This window comes from Strix uralensis, chromosome 13 (genome assembly GCF_047716275.1).
Source record: "Strix uralensis isolate ZFMK-TIS-50842 chromosome 13, bStrUra1, whole genome shotgun sequence".
Taxonomy (NCBI): Eukaryota; Metazoa; Chordata; class Aves; order Strigiformes; family Strigidae; genus Strix; species Strix uralensis.
The window spans coordinates 10,717,962-10,739,411 of NC_133984.1; the positions used below are offsets into that span (position 1 = coordinate 10,717,962).

At 40.8% G+C, this 21,450-nt stretch overlaps 1 protein-coding gene across 6 annotated transcripts in view; it reads right to left on the minus strand.

The window, feature by feature from the left end:
* HTR2C (5-hydroxytryptamine receptor 2C) overlaps positions 1 to 9,161 on the minus strand; it is a 98,749-nt gene extending 89,588 nt beyond the window's left edge. For 5 of the 6 annotated variants that reach the window (XR_012630665.1, XM_074882337.1, XM_074882336.1 and 2 more), the window contains exon 1: positions 7,678 to 7,950. The gene's annotated coding sequence lies outside the window, so the exon portion shown is untranslated. Of the gene's footprint in view, positions 1 to 7,677; positions 7,951 to 9,028 lie in introns of those variants that run through there. The other variant, XM_074882335.1, reaches the window with a different exon arrangement.
* Positions 9,162 to 21,450: the final 12,289 nt, after the last annotated feature.

Genomic DNA, 21,450 nt, shown 5'->3' on the forward strand with positions numbered 1-21,450 from the left:
CAAGAGCTTACACCACTGTACTCCACTTCACTTGTTTATTTTAGTCTGGTTTACATCTGAATTTCTTCTCCGGGTTCAACTGATGCAAACTCATGCCTACAAACACAATAAACCAGCTCCAGCCAGGAAGCTTTAACCTGTCACCAAAGTTAACTTCAGTAATTAAAGTAGCGTATCTGATGAATTAGCAGAAGGGAATATAACAGCATAATTCTGTGCACCAGGAAGAATTTCTACCTTCTGCAGTCACCAGTGGACTATCAAAACCAGTATAGCATGACACATGATGTTGCAGCATCCCCAGGCTAGAAAAGTAAGTAATCTGAGTCACCCACAAACAGAAATAAATTCAAAAGGTCATAAAAAAGCTACTAAGCCTCACAAAATTAAATCATTATATTAATTAATTAAAAACTCTATGAAACAGCAGAGTTGAATTTTGCTGTAGTAGTTTTACATGGCTTTGGAGACTGCCCTTCAGTAATCCAACCAAAACTTGGCATGTTTCCATCTCCACTTATTCTCCCTGGTCTAGAGCATCATCAGACACCCATCTGAAACATCAGAAAGAAATGAAAAACAGGATGGAGGGATTCAAGAAAAATAAATACTATTATCTAGCTTTTATCTTGTTCTTTTTATTCATGAATGTCAAACTCATTTATCCAAGACAGTGCATAGTGTCCTTTTGCAAGCCTGAATAGTGGCCATGAGCCACTACACGTATCATGGAACACAGCATGGCTGGCAAGGGGAGTCAGTCCAGCTTGGGAGCCCAGGCCAAGGAAGAGCATGGTAGTTTGAGGAACTGACCAGCTCCTAAAAGTCACTGCTGCACAGCGTAAGAAAATAAAATGACAAAACTCGACAGTGCCTCCTGTACACTCACACAGACCTTAGAGCCTCAAAGCAGCACCAGCCAAGGCACATTCTGCTCGAGGCTGTACAGGCATCCAAAAAAGGTGGAAATCTCTGCCCAAGAGTTTCCTGTGGATATCTAACACCATGCAGAAGTGCTAAATGAGTGGGAAGGAGGAAGAGAAGGAGCAGCAGTAGAAGGAAGGCCCTTAGCAGTTGTGTGTTAGTCGCAGCAGTGTCTGCGCCACCAAACCAGCCCCAAAGGAGAATCAGCACAGAAACAAGAGCATAGTGGAGGCACTGACATCCATAAGCATGAAAAACAAAGGAAAGTTACTGAATGTAACTTATCTCAGCTAAACCACAGACCTACAGTCATATCAATATTCCAAGTACCAGCACATCAGTGCTCTTGGAAGAGGGGAGAAAGCCAAGTGTGAGGCACAGGAGACTTGCACGGTGTGTTCTTGTATAAGAGGATTCTGCGTTGGAACAGCCATTGCATGTTCTTGGCTCTGCATCACTGTCTGTTTCTAAGTACCACAAAAATTCTGTCTTTAAAAAGTCCTTTTTCCAACAAAAGTGACTCTAAACTGGTAACTTCCCGTTATCGGGCTACCCTACAAATACAACGCAATTTATACTGCATACAGATCATAAATCCCAGTGAAGACTTTGCTGTGCTACTAGTTTGAGGCCAAAGGCACTCACCTTGGTGACCATCTTGGCAAGTGATAGCTACCAAAATCAGCTTATAAACAGAGAACAGACTGCAGCAGCTGCTTTGAGGCTAAGTGACAAGCCCCCAGCTTTAAGCATCAGCATTGCACAATGCCTCGTCTTGTATCTTTTACAAAATAACCTTTCAGAAATGCAGTTTCCAAAGTCACTAGTCTTGCTGGTGACACACAGCTAGGGGAAACAGAGAATTTACATTGATTAGAATAGATCAGATTTATGGACTAACAAGACAGATGATGCAGTGAACCAAGGAATGAAATGTAACACAGCCAAGAAAAAATTAAACACACGCTATATTCCAGCCAAAACAGCAGTGTACAAATAGACAGGAAATACAATCTAAAACTATTCACATAATGTTTAGTAACATTATAAAGGAAAACCAGAAAAGATATTGCAGCTCTTACAGACTTCGTAATACAGAGTAAAAACCAATGGAAGACTGTCAGGTAAGTTAAGAGGTACTGTTAAAACATCTGTATGAAAGGCACAAGGAACCTTTCAATCTCAGGAGCACTTGTTGCCACACTGAAAGATGTGAGACACTGCCAAACAGATTTCCAGAAGGTTCAAATCCAGTCCTGAAATATTTCATAGATACCAGGTTATTTGGGCAACATTAACATTTTTGCAAAATGAAGCCTACTGTTACATTAAATCAACCTAAAGCCTGTAGGATCTGATCACCTTTAGGTATGTGACAGATAAATGCAATAGGGAAGGTGTCTCCCAAAATGAAAAGGTGTAGCAGGGAATAAAACTAGCTTTGAGGAAAACGGGAGTGATAAATGAAGAATTTGAACTTGACCCTGAAAAAGCCTTGGTGGTCTGTTACTCATGGCTGAACCATATTGGAGAAAATGCTGTGTCAAAGGATATATTGGGTTACAAAAACAATACTGCTGGGGGGAATATTGTGATAAATTTTAGTGCGAAGAATTTCTTTACCGATAGGAACATCCTTAAGATTGTAAATGTTCTTTATGAAGCCTTATACTTCTGCTCTGAAAACATTTACAAACATGCTTAACTTTATATGTGTTGACTAACTAAGATCAACTGGGATAATCATGTACTTTAATTTAACATGTTCAGCATTATAAAAATCAAGTGGATTGGCATGTTATATGTTTTCATCTCTCTTTGGTTCACTATGTAATTTTTGCAGTTGTACTCAGGATAATGAGAAGAACTGCAACTCCCAAAAAGCGAAGAGAAGATGCAAGATTTTAAAATACTATCAGAAGTAACAAAATTTTTCTAAACTATCCCTTTTACTTGAGAGAACTCATTTTTAAAGGTCCTCTGTACACACAACATTATAAAATGTTTCCTCAAACACTGCAACTTATTAGCTGTATTCCTGACTAGTTTCTTAATTGGGCTGAGAAGTAAAATTATCATTCAGATGTTAGCAGTTTTGCTGTTCAACATGTAATCTATTTTGAAAGCTTAAACAAATTCTATAAATATTTAAATTAAATATAATCTGCATTTGCTTAGTGATTCTAATTAAGAATTAAGTTGCTGTTTGCCTGAAATGTGTAAGTGTTTAAAGTCAATGCAGTAGCAGTATAATGTCAGGGCATTTAAGATCCTGTACTATTATTAATCCATTTTTCAGTGTATTGCAGGCTGAGTTTAGCACTGTAGTTGAGCTGCTACAAGTAGTCAGAATCATCTTTTAAAAAACCTGAAAAACTGCAAAAAAATTTGAAAATGTAACTCAGTTTTAAACTGCTATGACTGAGACACAGAACAGGATTTTAGCCAGTTTTTTTCCATTTTTATTCCTACTTTAAGCCCAGTTTCTCCAGACCTTCTTTCCACAGGCAAAACTCTCAGCCTATGACTTTGAGCCCACTGGATTTCTTCTGGGTCTGACAAAGGAGCCTCACAGAGATTTATATGGCTTTAGGGAGAAAAGCTACCTATGCTGAGTTCACACTATTCTTTTAAAACAAGCGAGTTACAACCCTGTTTATGACAAATATTTATTCCTTGCATTAGGGTATGGTATCTGAATCCTACCCATGGACTCCCCTGGTACTAACTAAATCCAACAAGACCAAAGGGTAACTCATCCACCCCAGAGCATGTCCCCAGCACACTGAACCCATGTCAAGGATGCCCATTTCAGAGCATCCTACTCAAGCTATGTGTGTGTGCAGGAGGCAGAAATGTCTGTGGTTGCTGAAACAGGCTTCACCGGAGGCACTGCAAGCTACAGGCTGTGTGTGGGACACACAACCTGATGAGACATGCCATGAAGCCAGCGTGCAGCTGTCCACACCACAAAAGGCTACTCTGCAGAATGGTGTAGTCAAACTGAACTCATCCTGGGCAACTCCTGTGCATTACTGGATACGGCAGTGCTGCTTCCTCTGCAGGAACAAAGAGCCGGCTTTTCCAATCCTATCTCATGTCTGAGAAGGAAAAAAATACATAAAAAATGCAAGACACTGGGTAGCAACAAATTAGATGCCTAAAGACCAGGACTGAGAACAAAACCATTACAGTTATTTAATTAGAAAACTAGCTATTAAAGTAGACTGCAGTTGTTTAATAATAGTTTGTCAGTGAACTAATGTAATTAACTGTTGGACAGAAACGGGGACAATACAGTGGTTACAGATCTTGGAAAGAAGTAACTAGAGAAGAATGAACTGCAAAGGTTATAAATCTCAGATTCAACTGCAAGTCTTTCTCTCTCTTAGTCCACAAACAATTAAAAATGTTTCTTCTATTTGTTCTAATCTTTGAAAGTATGACTGCATAGACTGCAGTTGCATTTTGACCACAGTATAAACACGTACTGGACAACTTTTTCTCTGCATAGATCTGCACCTTGGTTGGAGAGAGCGAGCCAGAGACTATGCCTGCCCCTTACCCCAGAACTGCTTAAATGGGATTGAACTGGGAACCAGCAAATAGAACCCAAAAAAACAGAACAAAAGAATATTTAAACCTAGTTTCAGTAATACTGGGTGTTACTAACTAAAGCAAAGGAAAATTATTATTTTACAGAAAAGGGCTTTCAGTTTTCCTTTGAATGGCTTCATGGCATGTAAGAAGATAGTAACAAAATAGCTGTGTATCTCCAGAGACCTAATTTAAAACCTCTAATTCATAACCAACAGCACTCTTGGTGATGTAGAAAAAAACAACCCACCACAAAAACTCAGCCCAATGCCCCACAACAGGGCAATTCCCACACACACATTCACAAGAAGGCAGAAGATTAACTCTCATTTTGATCTTTTGATGAGAAAGAGCACAATTTTGACACAGAACTGCATTTTCTCCAGCGGACACTAAGCAACCCAGAGTAGCACAGACCAAGAGAGCATTTCCAGCTTGCAATCCAACTTCAATCTGTTACACCCATTCAGCTGGTACCATCCGAAGTCCCAAGGTATGAGGCACATCGCTGTTTCCTCATTAAAAAGTTAGCATGGGCGATTTTGGATATGTAGATTTTATAAAACATTCTTAGGAAAGAAAATAGAACAGAGCAGAGCAACGAGTGAATGATTAAGCTTTTTCAGAGCCAGAAAAAGCAGGCAATAATGTTCACCACCACACTCGAATATTCATCCCATGGAAGTTGGCCCTGAGCTGAACTTAAACTGGGCACAAAGTGCGGTTCTCTGCCACCAAGGTGGGGTACAGCAAACACGTTTAAGCCACAGCAATTCTACACAGCTCCAGCTTTGCCCTCTCTCATTTTCCTTTTTACTTCTGTCCTTCGCACAGAGAATGACAGATGCAAGCATCGCCTTTCACTCTGCGCCTCAGACACTTCTCCTCTGACATTGTCTTCAATTAGCATTCCCGTTTGTTATCCAATATATCACTTGTAATAATTTTAGTGCAGTCAGCCAGTTCCTCCCCAAATGAGAGGAAGGTTAATGATACTTTCTGTTACTCTTACGATATGCTTTGTGTAAGAAAGGGAATGGATTTCTTAAATAAAAGACAACTTTCCTTTCCTGAAATGCCTTACAGCAGAAGACATCCCTTCTTCACCAGTGAGGTTCAGCTGGACTGCCCACATTTTACCAGGTCAGGAGTTGCTTTCTGCCCCTGACACATGTACCCTGTGGCCCACAGAGAAGTGGTCCAAGTGTCTTTAGCCTAGATCCTTTTCTGCAACAGAGAAAAACAATGTCTCTTGAGAAGATGGAGCCAAATCCACTAGTGACAGAGCTACTTGCATTGGTGCACTGCCAGGGTTGTTTTCTCCTTTCACCTGGACCAGATACTCAGCCCAACACCTCAGCCCATGAACCACAGACCACTCCCAGCTCTGGTATTGGGGTGGGTGGAGGGAAGGGGAGCTCCTGCTCTGGAGTCAGGAAGGGTGAGAGCGGCATCAGCTCCCCCCTTCACCTCCAAAGCAATGCATGCTAAACACAACTTGGGCATTTAAAAGCAGAAAACATTAGAGGGAGCACTATGCAAAGCAGAAGTATGATCTAAATAGAAGTTTGACCTATGAGCCACTGACTGCACCCAAAACATTTTCATTTAAGTAACTGATGTTAACCCTACTGTATAATCCTATTTACCTGTTAATCTTCCCTCAAAGAAAGACTGATTCTGATTACCTGGTAACAGTTACCACTGGCTGTGTCATTAGAGTAACTTCAAATTTTTTATACTAATAGCACATCATGATTAGCAACTATACTTTTTCCTAATTTTTACATTACTTATTTATTAGATGATTAATTTTACCTGCAATTTGTGTCAAACTGCTTTTGGATCGAAGCTGGAATTCAATTAACAAAACAGAAAAACAGTATTTTAATAGGTGCACTGGCTACAAAAGAAAATGTGATTTGCATTTAAATGAGAGTCATCATATGAAGAAAATTATCTCCATAATTAGTGACTTGAGCCAATTGTTCCTGATCATAATGTGATCAAAGAGCTAGAAGAGACCTCACCTCACCTACACCTTTACCTAAGAAAGGATTGATGATAGCTGCTCTTCTGAACTAAAACAGTTTGCAATTAAGCATAATTTCATGTGTTTAGCCAGAAATTCCCTGGATTGTATCTTTCTTTACATGTTAATAGGAAACATCTAATCCTTAAATATCAGGTTTATGTAAATTTAAGATATTATGATGAGTTTAAATCTTAATACAGAAAAGATGAGATGTCATTTTAATCTGATGGGGATGATTTCAAATGTTTTGATTTCAAATAGAAATACCATGTTTAAACTAGAAAGACCAAAAAAACCCCACAAAAACCCCACAACACTTCACGCACCCTGTAATGGAACAGATCTGAAGGATGCTTTCAACAAGAATGAGCACAGGGCAGATCCAAAAACTTAATCCTCAATGGCACCAAAGCAGATGGGGCAGGAAATGTAGTTCAGCACTGCCACACAACCAATTCACAGGAGCAAAGGGGTCTTATCCAAAATAAGAAACAGTGCCTGGGCTGAACAGGATGTCAGTCACATCTAAGCTCATCACCAGGCTCAGACACCCAGCCCTTCAGTCTGTTTTTCACTGGATCCCATTGACCAGCCTGCTAAAGTGGGAAAATTATCTGCATGCTACTTGCCCTGACAATTTTGCCACATCGGTTTTACTCAGCATCACAAATGTGACCCATGCTGGTCTCAGGAGGGTCCAGATGCTCAGCAAGACTCATCCCCACAAACCAGGATGTCATCCCTCTAGCTGGCAGTGAAGCCCCGTAGGCCAGCAGATGCAGGGCAGCCCAGGAGAGAGCTCCTCACAGCCCCATCCAGCAAAGCACTCCCCCTGCTCGTGTCTGAGCATGCAAACCATCTCACAAACCTGCCATCGGGCTCGCCCACGTGCCCAGCTGAACCCAAGCCCCTCAACAAAGACAGTCTGTGAGCTCAGCTCTTTGGTGCTACAGTCATGATGCAGGCAGCTGCACTCCTGCAAGGCCTGGCTTAAGCTTCGAGCTTTAGTTCAAATAGGAATTAATTCAGGGAAGCCCTTAAAGATCCCTCTTGGCTTTAGGATCTCTTAAAGCAAGCATAAATCACTAGCGTTATGTCTTGGCGCCAGACTTTATACTTACTTTATGTTACCATAAATGACTGCCAAAAGGGAAGAGAGAGGAACTCAGGTCCATTAGCCATACTTTATTTTTTCATGATCTTCCCAGAAGTAATTGCCCACACTGTTCTGATGCATCTTTGCAGTCCTCATCCAAGTCGCTGAAAGCCCTTGCTGGAGCCCTGAGATATCTACAGCTTTTAATCCTGGGTGACAGCAATACAGGCAGCAAAAAGAGAGCTGAACCTCCAAACAGTATCACTGGGAGGAAAAAATTCCATGTTGGTTTGTTCTTTTCTTCACATAATGACTCGCACTGTCCAAGCTGCAGACATCATATAAGGTAACAATTCTGAATATATGCAAAGTGAAGGAAGTGGCATTTCTATCAGCAGGAAACATTTGTGTCAAATTTAAGACAGCTGTTTAGGAATGATCAAGGGTACTTACCCCACAAGTTCACAGTCACAAGTCTAATTTTGTCACCATCTAAAAGTTACCAAGCCATTTCTACTAAAATGGGTGTACTTATTTCCGTCCCTTTAGGTGGGACTCACCAAAATAACTGGCCAAGTGCTCACCGAGGGGTGAAGAAACACACACCAGGGCCTCCGTTACAGCCACTGCCTTATTTAATGTTTAAAGACTATGAGGGTACACTTTGCATTGTTAACTTTAAGACCTAGCCTACCTAAGACAGGAAAAGTGCAGCTTATTTCATTTAGTTATTAGTCTTACAAGATAGTCTCAGAGAAACTTCTTTAAGAACACTAAGCAATAACAACTAATATCTGAGTCACTGCGCTGGCTTGGGTTTCCATGGTATGGGGTTCTCTGTGGATTTTCCCATTTATTAGTCTTTTTTTCAGATTAGAACACTATTTTTGTGATTGAAGTTGTGAAATAAATATCTTATGAGGGTTTTCCCCTTTAATCCAAGGTTTCAAAGTGATTTACATTGAAAATTATGAAGCCTTAAAACTTGAACTTCCTCTGGGAAATACTGTTACTGAAACATCAGTACCAATGAACAATATTTAAAACTCATGGAAATATATTTCTTGTGGGGCAACCAAAACGCTACAGTCCCTAATGACCTGTGCCACAGGAATAAGAATTGAGCAGCTGCAACTTCCAGCAAAGTTTTGAACATCACCGATTTGGGAATTAAAAACTCACCTAAACTCATTATGGCCAAGACCTAGAGTGAGAACACGATGGGCACCTCTTTCCCTGAAATGTGCCATTACCTTCCATATGATTTGCTCATATCAAACTCTGCTTTCTATGTTTTAAGATTCCTGAAATCCTTTTACATGAATTGCATGCAATTGTGATAAATGCAATAAAAAAGCATCACAGAACTCATTTACCTTTCCCAAACATTTTCTAATGAATAATTTTTCAGGCACATAGTATCTGCTCCACAGCACAGGCCACCCAAATGCAGCATTTGAACAGCCAAAATCCAGCACTTTGAAGAGCCATCACCCCAGTCCCCACGCTTGCATTCAGTCCAAAATACAGCGTTTATTTAAAGGTTTTGCACAATTTCAGAAGGCTGCACAGTGTCGCATAGATAGGCTGTACTGCGGAGGAAATGGAGGCAGAGAAAGGGCAGGCATTCATTGGTGCAAGAATTAAGAGCAGCCTCAAGAGTCATAGGATATAGGACCTGCCTAACAGTTGACTTTTACATCTGGATTTACTGGTGTTGTAAATGTCCGCATAATTACGAATCTCACAAAACTCATATTCTGTAATCAAACAACCAAGTGGGTATTTCAGTTTCCATAATATTGGGAGCACGGGGGAGGGAGAAGGTTACTCCCTGTGGCTGAGAACCAACAATTGAAAATAATATGATCCTAAAATGAATAAAACTTACAGAAGTAGTTAAAAGAACCATTAAAAATCCCTCAATGTAAAGGTGCTGAGTCATGGTTTTTTGAGTGTGTGCCAAGACTGCACTGCTCAGAAAACAGATGAACTCTTTAAAAAAGATCTTTTGTAACTCTTCTGAAAATAAATTTTATTTCAATTCACTTGATAAAATTCCCAGTATGGACAACTGAGAATCACACATCTAATGCTACACTGCATTATGACGAAGCTGGTTCTACCTAATGCCTGGTCAGAATCCCTAATGGACATCAATTATTATACAAGCAGATGAATTAAACATGAAGATTATTTATTTCCATAATACATTTTAAATATGTATTTACTTGTATGTGATGAAATTTTTATTGTTTTTGCTTGGGAGATAAAAGGGATAGGATACCTAGTGTTAAAATGAATTTTCTAATTGGACTTCAATGAACCTTGTCAAACCTCTTGATGCAGCTTTTTCACTTTCAAAGATTACACACTCCCTATCTAAAGAATGAGCCTGCATTAGGATTTAAAGGTCTACCTTTTAGTGGTGGGGTTGTGCATGCTGAGTCTTAACTTCAAACAGAAGAAAAGTATTTTTCTTTTCAAAATTAAGAAGAATCTGCACACTAGCCAAATGGAATTACTTTATTTTAAATAATGTAAATAATTTATTTACATTATTTCATTTGTGAGGGAAAGCACTAAAGAAAAAAATGAACAACTAAAACACTGCCAGTTGTCAGATTAAAAGCAATAGCAAAATCTACATTTTTTTCCCCGAAGTTTCCCCTTGAAAAAAATTACTGTTTTGGCGTTTCAAAAAGAGATCACATTTTGACTAGTCTGCTGTGACCAAGGTTATGTCAAATGCCTTAAAAATGGCAGTACATTTATGCTATTCACACTGCCAGGAAAGCTGTTACTGGATTTTTTTTTTTTTTTTTACTGCAAACATTACTATAGCAAAGAAATATTTTGTGTGATTCAAGTAGAAAACAGTTTTAGACTACACTGAAAGTTTGCATATGACAAAGTCAGTGAAGGTGAAGAGGACAGTGTGGATCTGTTCCTCTCTCATCTGTGCTCTTCTTGGTTTGGTCTCTCTGGGCTGCAATGGCCCCCAAGCACTGCAGCAGGGCTCCCATAATAGCTGCAAATATTCTTAACAATAAGGCAGATGTGGCTTCCTAGTTTCACAGGCCTTTTGGAAACATTTTCTTCCTCTTACGTACATCTCTTCCTTTTGCCTCAAGGAGGCTTTTATAGCCACTGTGTCTCGTATTATGGAACTGAAATGCCAAATGAGGCTACAACATTGCAATGAATTATTCCCATCAGTCCCATATTACAGGCTCAGGAATTCAGATTGTTGCCATCATCAGTAGCTCCAAAATTAATGAATATAGTTTATGAGCAACCCCCAGTTCAATTTCATTACCTTACACCAAACCTGAGATAGGGAAAACCACAGCTTCCATAAAAGAGTGTACTATGCATCAATTTACAGGAGCATTCCTAATCTGAGGTTGGGCAACCACTTGCTCTCATGCCTCTGTTGTATCAAAGGCTTCTTTCATTGAAAAGACCTTTTCAATTATGTCATATTCCTAGTCTTTCAACAAAAGGCCCCCCAAAGAAATGTAAAATCCTCATTTAATTACATCCCTAGCCCTAAAAGCCCCTTGCTGCTTTGTAGGAATAAAAATTTCCTACATGTTAAATAGGAACATTATTCCAAAGCAAAAATAATGGCAAGGATAAAACTTTATTCATGAAGAAAACTAGAACTTCATTTAGTATTTTAAAGACTTCATTAACAAAATTCTCTGTGGGTATCTACAAATGTTAAATTAAGATCAAGACCTTAAACAGTTTGTTAGACAGATGAGCACATCAAAGTGTTTCAAAAAGGAAGAACCTGAGACTTGAAAAGCTGTCAGAGAGGAGAAGTGAGAAGAAATAAAGGCTAATGAAGTAACTGCAATGCCTGAAGAAATGTCTAGAATAGGTTTTCCTTTACATTATCATCCTTTTACTGTAAGAGGACTAAAAACGAAGCTGAATTCACTTCATAATAGTCGATATTTTATTATACAGAGGTGTAGATTTCTATAAAAACCAGTTCTTCCTTTCTTAATCTCCTTTTCACTCTATACGTGAAAGATCTCTTTGCTGTTATTTCAGAATTACTTGTCACACTGGGAAACAGAGGAGAAAATACTGCATGCATTCCCTTAAACCTGCTGAAAAGATGCTGTAGTCCTGGCGCAATCCCTGGGCCAGCTCCAGCTGCTCACTGCAGCCCCTGCACCTCCACATTTGTGGATATACCCACACAGGGACTCACTCCCAAGTGTTGTCCTCTCTAAAGCAACCAGCAGCCTATAACCTATAATGGCCTACATATCTATGTATGTATACCTCAATGGCTATAGCTAGGTATAGGGATCAATCAGAAAGGTCACCAGATACATTGTTGGTGATGGAGCAGACTAAAGCAATTAGGCATCAGATAGATGCACAGACATGCCAAGTTGTATCCCAGAGGAGATCCTCCTCCTCTGCTGAGCGCAGCACAGCCCAAGGTCTCCTGTCTTCCCTAGCTAAATCAGACCCCTTGAATGGTGAGGCAGGGAGAAAATAGCCTGCTTACTATGAGTAATTCAATGTGATTTCATGCAAATAAATAGCTAAAAATATCCAGAACAAATAAATCAAACTTTTCTTCATCTGTAACCTAAGGCTCAAAAACCAGCACAACACCCTCATTGGTGCAACTTCTTCATGATTCAGACACTAGCTGTGTCAAACAAGTACCCACTTTAGTATACAGCATGATACAACTCTGTATGTGCACCTCTCATCACCAGCAAAGGCAAGTCTATGAAGTACAAGAAAAAATGCCTATTTATTGTTGACAGCAAAGAATTTTTTGGAAGAAGGAAGTTGAGGTAGCAACTGACCCAAAATCTAAAACAGCAAAGCCTGCATAAGCTCTGTAGTCATCCTTATATCTCCTCTGTGAGTTCATAAACAAATCAGTATAAGCTTTTATAATAGTTCCCAAGATAATATTTTTTGTATCCATCATGATTTATAATGAATGTCAATTTTTATCTTGTGTAGTACATGCTGAGTTTGTGGTCTGCATGCTAATTCTTTTGGAGCAGCAAGGTTTGAACCCCACATGGAAAGGACTAAATCTTCTGCGAACATAGGGATTAATCCCTCTGACTTGTCAAAATCTAGTCTCAATCCAGTCACAGGGTGTTCATTGCTGTGTTAGCCCCCAACACAACCTGAATTTTAAATGTACTTGCTGTGAGAATATTGGAAGATGATGTTCCAGTTGCTTATTTTATTGAGTGTAATGCTTTCCAAAATATGATGGTTTTTTATGCATGATTACTTAAAAACTTTGCTCTTAAGATAAAAGCTAAATCAACAAACGAAAACATTTCATTTAGCCCAGACTATTTGGGAACACTACTGGAGATGCATATGAAAGCATTTATTTCTAGAGGCACGTATTGTACCCGTGTTTGACTGCAACAGTGATTGCTCTTGGAAGAATTCTCATGGTCAGACCATAAGCTCCTTTCAGTGAAGGTGGCTGCAAACCCCCAGGTGCCAGGAAGAAAACCTCCTGGAGCTGAGGGAGCTTTGGCCACATGTCCTGTTTTGCAGGCTCAGTGCCACCACTCCAATTTCCTCACTGGGTTGGATTTATCAGCTTGTGGCCCCAGGAAGGCAAGTCCCTGCACCCCAGGAGACAATTTTCATGGCTGAAATCCAGTTCTTCAGGCCCTGGAGCCTCAGCACAGAGGAGCAGAGAAGGTGATATTCACTTTCTAAGTTCATTTGATGTGGGAAAAGAAATATTGTGCAGGATGAAGACGATCCCTTTGCCACCAATGGTAATTCATCGTTATATATTTATGCATGGCAGCTGCATGGCCACTTCCTCACTGCTATCTCCCACTGCAAGGGTTTCACAAAGAGACTCATACCTGTTTTAGGGGGCACGTTGATAGATAAGATACCCCTAAACTCACCTTCCCTCCAGTGGAGCACAGGCAGGGCTCCCAATTACCATAAAGTGTATTTTTTATCTTAATGCTTGGTAAAGCATAAAGCAAACAAACACTATCAGAAGCAAAAACACAATCACAGACTAGTGTTGTTGCCAGTTGGAAACTACATGATAAGCTGCCTGCAAGCTCATTACCACCCAGCTTCCAAAATAAATGAGAAATTTTCAAAACCAGAAAGATGAATAATCAAGGAAATTCTATAATATCATTTACTGAGGAAATAGCATTATAAAACAATATTTGCTGCTGCTGCAGATTGACTTTAGCCACAGAATTTAGTAACCACTGATAAATGTCAATCATGTTTTTCCTCCCCAAGCAAAGCAAACCTCTTTGTGCTCACCCTGTGCCCCTTAGCTGGTTCACTAACGTTGTGCTTAATGCTAGGGGTGAAAAGAATAATGTGATTCAAAATACAGTATTGTTTCTAAACCTTAATAAAAGGAAAGCCACCGAGTACAAACCTAGGTAATTACTTCTACTCAGAAGAAAATTACTCAGGCAGTTCCCCAGTTTAAAGCACCCAGAGAAAAAAAAAAAAAAAAAGTTATGCTAGGGCTTGTTTTTATAATTGAGCTGTGTTGCAAGTGCGTGACTAACAAATAACCTCTGCAAACAAAAAAACAGGATCCATGCTGGATGCGTGCAGCTTTTGCTTGTTACTTTCAACTGTACTTTACTGTATTTTTATCAATATCTCAATCTTTAATTTAAAATTGTATCTTTCACTGGTAGTCCCAGAAAGCTTTTCTGTTACACAAAAGTTATTCTTAGTTTGCAGAGTATCATTGAGGTTAATAATATCAAAGAAATATCTTTCACAGTATCCTGAGAAAAAGAATTCTTAATAAAAAGTACTAGATAGCAGTAAGCAAATTATTTCTTTACAAATTATGTGATATTGCAGTTGATGAGAAGTAATAGGTGAGTAAAACTTGTTGAGAAAAGGCACAGAAATGTCCCCTTGTCTGTTTATTGAAGTTGGAATGATATCAATAGATATATTTGAAAATTGCCTTCGGGGACAAATCTCCATAACTAGTCAATAGCTCTGATCACTTCCCAAAGGAGTAAAATATATTCTTTGCCTGATCATACCCACCTCAGGAAAAGATGACCCCAACCCAGCACTAACTTGGGAGTAATCAAGGTGTCATGGGTGAGGGTCACTGGTATACAAACTGCCAATATGCAGTTGAGGTGAGGCACGGAAAAAATCCCAGTCTCAGATTTCCATACCTCAGAGCAAGCTGTTACTGGGACAAATCTGATCATAAAGCACACGGTGATTGTGTTGTTCTGTTCTTACAGAGCATTTATCGCTAACTACTAGACATTATTGCAAAAGTTGGCTTTACTGTTATGAGGTGTACACTGAAAAGCTCTTGTTTTAAATGCCGTCTGTGACGTTTAACAGGTTTCCAGGTATCGCTCCACAGCTGACTGTTACCTATCAGGATCAGCAAGTTTATTTGCTATAAGGCAGCTGCACGTGGGGACACTCTGGAATCAGCATGACCTGCAGGGTCTCAGCATTTCTTTACATCTTCAAATAATGACATTTCTCCCTGCTGCCAGGCACTGCCACAGCCACAGCTGGGAGGTATTCGGTGGTACTTCACAAGCAAGCAAGAGCAACCTTCAGCTGCATAGTTCTGGCACCTGGTCTTTTGGGGAGAAAGTTCTCTTCTCATTTTTCCCTTTCAGCCTTTCTGCTTTACTCTTTCGGCTATTTTTCTTTTTTCCCAGACTCCTCTGCCCTATCCAGCAAGATGAATAAGACACCCCACTAGAAGCATCTTACAATGCCACAAAGGTACCCCCAAAATGGTTGAGCTCACTATTTGCCTATCTCAAGAAATTCTCAGCTATCCCAGAGCCTCTGAAACATCTCTGACTTTAGGCACCTCTTGGATGCTACTACAGGGCTCATGCTTAAGGCTCTCTGGTGTATAAGGGAGTCCCATCAGGTCTCCTTGATATGGTTGGTTGGTTCAAACTACAGCTGCCATCAGACATGCAAGAGTCGCCAAGTGGTTTGGGATCAAAGAGCCTGAAAGACTGTTTATAGCATTAGCAGCTACTGCCTGAGTGACAGCGCCCACATATTTACAGTTTAATGAAGAAATAGATCCTCTCGGCACACTGGAGCTTGCAGGAACTTCGCAGAACATGTCAAGTTCCACTGATAGAGATGGGTCGCATACAGATGAAGTGATAAAGCAAATAGCTGCAAAATGTATGTGAGGGCCCCATACACCCACATCTGAAATGTCACCCTGCATATGAAGTAGTTTATAATATCCCATAATGCCCAAGGAAGTCAAAATGCATGGAAACGTGATTTATTTTAAACCACAACAACTGAACGAGCTCTCACAGAAAGGAAAATTTCATTTTTTTTAAGCAAATTTGCTCAAGTATTTGTACTGTTTTCAGGACCCTGTGTGTGCACAGTAGAAAATTAAGTCATTTCCAAAGTCACTTTGCATGGCATCACATGTAAACCAGAGCAGTTCGGGTGACTTAACATGATCTGCTCCTTAGTGCTCTGTTAGCTTTTGTCTCTGCTATTAATTTGACAGGCTGGCACATGAATGTCACCGTTGATCTCAGAATTCATTCCATTCCTACCTCCTTACTACTTTCGTCCTCCTACTACAGTTTCTTTCACCAGCACACTGTCAATTACACAACTACACTCAACAATTCCCAAGACAAAGAACTTTAGATTTACAGGAGGGGAGGGCAAATGCCCATTCACACTCAGAGCCCCTCTCCCTCTGAAATCTGTGCAACTTTTGCTACTGATTTCTATTCCACCAAAGCAACCTTCTTGCAGCCACATCAGATCCTGAGATCTTCTTTCTGTACTTGGAGAGATGGCGCCAGTTCATTTCTGTTATCTACTTATTCGTACCCTTCAAAATGAAGGGCTATGCTCCAACACAGGTACATTGCAGCTAGGAAGTCTGTATTATGAGTGATTTAATATTGACATTTTCTCAGGCCAGTGTTTAGTAATCAGTCATCAGGTATTCCTTCTCAGTGTATTATCCACTGAATTCACACTGCTTGATAGTACCAGTACTTCTACACACACAGACAATTTTTGAATTTCTACTGACGTAACATAGGGCATGCCAAATTTTTTTGCTACACCTACTTCAGCAATGAGTTTCAGTGTACCAGTTTGGTAAGACAAAGAACATTTGCATGTGAATAGTGCTGTGCTCCCAGAGCAGCCTGCTAGCACTTCACTACCACGGAAACACAGGCCTCTTTGCAGTTGCATATGCTGAAGGCTGAAACTATTTTTAACAGGCCATACTGATGCATTATAGATCATAAACCACATAATAACAAATCCTAGACACAAAAGCAATGATTTTTCAGCTGACCACCCATAGTATCACAATAATTTTCAATGCATGCAAGGCTCAAGAAGGAGGCCATCAGCTGCAGATTTATATGAGGAAAGGGCAAGTGTTTCATCCACCCATCAGCACTACCCAGAGGAGCAGATCAGCTTCCATGGCTTGTAACCCACTTCCTGCTCTACAGACCCTTCCTCCTCATTCAGATCAGGATCTGTGCCAAAAGACCTTTTGGTCCCAATATGGAGCCATACCAGCCGCAGTCTTCTAAAACTTGTGTATAGCCTTTCCAAGGGTTTTCCTACAAAATGATCTGAGCAAGCCAATGTTAACATATCTGCAATTCTCAAAATCCTCTGCAAGCAACAGAGATTTATCTCACAGTTACAGGGATAGAAACAACAGCGCAGAAAAAATTAAACATCCTGCTCAACATCGCACATTGCCAGTCTCAGAGGCAGGGAGACAACCCAGATCATAGCTCTCAGCCTTGTGCCTTGATCACCAGAACTTGGACCGTTCTACACAGTTACGGACAAACTGCAAAGTAAACAGTTTCATCTAAACCAAGAGGCCATACAACACAACACACAAATACAATGCCTACAGATAATGAAATGACCATGGTGATGCACCTAATTGAAATGCCTTGCAGGAGTCCAACTGTTAGAGGCTCACTGTCCTCAATCAAGTTGGGTGTCAGCTTACTAGGTAACTTTTCATTATCAGATCTATAAGAATTTATGGTGTTGTAGGGTATTACAAGAGAGATTACCTTTATATGGCCAGATCTATCATGGGGAATAAACAAGAGGAGTTAGAGACGTGCACATTCCTGCAAGGCTACGATCTTATTGGCATCACGGAGACATGGTGGGATGACTCCTATGACCAGAGTGTTGGAATGGAAGGAGACAGGCCCCTTAGGAAGGACAGGCAGGGGAAACAAGGGTGGGAGGGAGTCGCCCTCTATGTCAATGACCAGCTGGAGTGCCTGGAGCTCTGGCTGGGGATGGATGAGGAGCCAACCAAGACCTTATGGGTCAGGATTAAAGGGAAGGCAGGGACAGGAGACATTCTAGTGGGGGTCTGCTACAGGCCACCCAACCAGGAAGACTGAGTGGATGAGGTCCTCTATGGACAGATAGGAGCAGCCTCACGTTCACAAGCCCTGGTCGTCATGGGGGACTTCTGTTGGATCTGTTGGAGTGGATCCAGAGGAGGCCATGAAGATGATCAGTGGGATGGACCACCTTCCTTACGAAGACAGGCTGAGAGAGTCAGGGTTGTTCAGCCTGGAGAAGAAAAGGCTCTGGGGAGACCTTACAGCAGCCAGTACTTAAAGGGGCCTACAGGAAAGATGGGGAGGGACTCTTTATCAAGGAGTATAGTGATAGGATGAGGGGTAACAGTTTTAAACTGAAAGAGGGTAGATTTAGGTTAGATATAAGTAAGAAATTCTTTACTGTGAGGTGGTGAGACACTGGCACAGGTTGCCCAGAGAAGCTGTGGCTGCCCCCTCCCTGGCAGTGTTCAAGGCCAGGTTGGACGGGGCTCGGAGCAACCTGGTCTAGTGGAAGGTGTCCCTGCCCGTGGCAGGGGGGGTGGAACTAGATGATCTTTAAGGTCCCTTCCAACCCAAACCATTCTGTGATTCTATGATCTGCAATACTTCCATACAGCAAAACAGTCACAGAAATGTTCTGAACACTTGTCAGGACACCGAGTTACAGAAAGTTATAACTCCTCAGACAAAATGCAGTACAGGTTTCAAAGGGAACATTTTCCAAGCCCCCTAAATTCCTCACAAATTACATGATGATGCATCTTTATAAAAGTAATAATTAAGATGCTTTTCTGCTAGGAAAAAGCCCTAAATTCTTGTCAAGTATATGTATGTTTATAAAAACATGAGGCTAATCTAGGGAAAATGTTAACAAAGTCATTTATTCTGCTGATTAGAAAAAGAGGTCAAAAGAAGGTCTAGGTTTTCCTCTCACTCTAGCTTGTGCATGGCCAGTTTCATGCCCAAGTGTTTTATGTAACACTCTGTTCTCTCTCCCATCAACCCAGTTCTTGGGCACCAACTTCACAATTGAAGGTGAAAAATCTTGAATGAAGAATTAAACTTCTATCCAGTGGCAAAAAAAACAAAAACAAAAACAAAAACAAAACCAAAACCAAACCAAAAAAAAACCCCACTTGATGTTATGGCTAGAAAGGGGGAAATACAAGTCTTTCTTTCTAAGCTATAACCTTACTAATCTTAGCTTTGTCCCCATGGCAGTGGGAGCCCTCAGTACAGCCTCTTCCAGCCATGCCGATATGACAGTTCAACTAAGAATTTGTGCCTTAAGTGGGCCTCAACCAGGTCAGCAGCCCAGTTCACGAGGTGCATTATTTGCCTTAACTAGTGCTGAGGCAGTAAAATAACACTTACTTAGGTGGCTTCCCAGTTAAGCTGCTACTTAATAATCAAATCCTACCTGCATAATTTTGATGTTTGTGTAAAATGGCATTCTATAACTTCCATAACTGGGCAAGGTAAAGGAAGATTCTTTAATTATATAACATAAACATGAAAACATGAAGGAGGACACTCTCCAGCCTTGGACATAATCCAGAATTCAGATGGATTATGTTTTGAGACAGCTCATCTAATCTTGCCCTGCTTGCAGCAGCGGGTTGGATCAGAGACCTGCAGAGGTCCTGTCCAACCTAAACTACTTTATGAGTTTGTGACTCCAAATGCTTGGATCTTGCTGATTCTGGGTTTAAATCCAAGTATGTCATAAATTCACTTGGGATTGGGTTCTCCACACCATGTAGCAAAGCAGAGAGTTCCTACTTATCATCCACCACGAGCATTCATTGCCTTCCTCTCCTTACTGCAAAGCCAGCTCTCATGCCAGCACGTATAGCCTGACTGCACTACCCGCTTCCTACCAGGGAGCTCAGGAGCTGGAGAGTTAAGATGTCACAGTATCCCAAGTTTATGAATCATCAGATCCTTGAGTGAGGGGTGCTCAGCAGCTGCAGTTTCCCACCAACTCCATCATCAGACAAAAAAAAAATGACATCGCTTCAAACATTTTTTTTCCAAAGTTGTAAAGAGAGAAAATGAGAAAACATTATTGACACAGAACACAAAAAAAATCCTCCTCCAGTGCTAAAGCAAGTAGCTCACAGCCCTGGCTCTGTGTGGTTAAGTGAGAACTACTGCTGTTGAGGTAAAACAGGATGTCTTTGTTAAGGTGCCAGTGCTCTCAGCTCAAGCACGGAACATCTCTTGCCAGCTTAGCAGGGCTTCCTCCTCCCCCGTGGCTGGTACTGCACTGCCTGCCCTGGTACTGCACACAACCTGCCTGCTTGCCTTCCTGCATGTGTATTTACATATTGTTTGCTAATTGGCAGTCTATGCTTTAAATTGCTTGTTTCTGGTGCAGCCTCCAAAGACAACAGATAAAATTTATGAGTCATGTACAAAATATTAAATGTACATTCACCTCATTAGATTCTTCACCAATATTTTTCCTTAAGCGTGACATAAAGCCCGATGATGATCTGGTGAAACTGGCAAGTGGAGACCTTGTGTGATAGCACCTCCCTTTCCAAATCTTGGCTATACAGACTCCTCCTAGGAACCCTTCACATGTGCACTGAAGCCACGACAGTTTAACACCCTGCAGCCCACCAGCAGCTGAGTAACGGTAGCTGTGTGAATGCATGATTTTAGCCTGCATTAAAGAGGAAAGAGAGCTAAAGTTGCTTTTAAAAACCAGCAGCATTTACCAGAGGTTAAGGGCTCATATACCATTACCACAGCTCAGGCGATGCATAGTGAACTGCAAAACTAATCATGAATCTGAAACCTTAACTATTTACATTGTGTGGATGATACCAGTCTGTCCAAAATCCCCTGGAATCAAAGCCAACTCTCTCTGCATTTAGCGCCTTATGTTTCCAGCTACGGCCTCATTATTTACTTTGATTAATGATCACTTTGTGTACTATTAGCTGAGCAAGCAAAGTGTGACTTCAAGCATCTGAAATAAGACCAGGGAGATATTAAAGCCTATAGCACAAGCAAAGAGCCTTGCAGATCCCTACCCTCTCCTTCGCAGCTGCTTTTTAACCAGCTCTGAACTACAGGATATATTTCCTAAGAACCATCCAAAGATCTCATCTTCCTATTGAAATAAACAATAGTATTTAGAGCTGGGTTGTTATGAATAGCTTTCCCTAGTGTCACAAAATGTTTGTAAACAAGAAACTGTTCGTAAAGAGGATGTCTCAAACAACTCGAGTGGGACGCCCTGTAGGGGGGGAAGTGGAGCAAGCTCTACGGAGGTGGGGCAGTGGGCCATTTCTCTTCCCCTCCCTCCTATTGTTGCCCAGAGAAGGAACTTGCCTAACTGCGCAGGTACAAGCCAGAGAAAATGAAAA